The sequence below is a fragment of the Triticum dicoccoides genome, chromosome 2A (assembly GCF_002162155.2).
Source record: "Triticum dicoccoides isolate Atlit2015 ecotype Zavitan chromosome 2A, WEW_v2.0, whole genome shotgun sequence".
Taxonomy (NCBI): Eukaryota; Viridiplantae; Streptophyta; class Magnoliopsida; order Poales; family Poaceae; genus Triticum; species Triticum dicoccoides.
Window position 1 is genome coordinate 22,187,106 of NC_041382.1, and position 670 is coordinate 22,187,775.

Genomic DNA, 670 nt, shown 5'->3' on the forward strand with positions numbered 1-670 from the left:
AAGTGGTGAAAAAACTTGGCTCGAACGGTGCAAATCTCGTTTCTATACGCCGACAACACTAACGGGGCATAACAGCATGGCGTAGGGCCCGGTGTCAGTGACCATATTGGGAAGACGGGTGTGTGGCGTGCTCTTTTTGCAAAAAAACCTTGAATTCTTATTTTTCGCTTTTTTCTTACATAAAGGCCCCTTTTAAGTTTACACAGTAACTGCATGTGTGGCATCGAATGGTCCCATTTGTCAGCCAAACACCACAAATTTTATTAGTTTCAGAATGAAAAATGGAAACAAAGCATGACTCGAACAGGTGACCCTTGGGTCGAACGGAGTGCGCGGCTAGCCAACCCAGCAGATAACAATTAATGTTATATAATGATACTAAGCCTTTTACATCCTGACCTAAAATAATATAAAATAATAATAAAAAGAAGATAATCACAGAGAACATAAAATAACAATTATAAATTTGAAAAAAAAGAGATGCCGCCGTGGGATTCCGTACTAGCGACCTGGCAATTACCACCAGCAGGACCTAGCAATACAACCACTAGCATTCCGTGCCTTAAACATGCCAGTTTTTTTATTTTCATTTTTAGCTTAAAAATGTAAATTGTATTGTAAATACGTATTCATTTCAGAATCTGCAGTACTAGGCTAAATTTTTTTCATA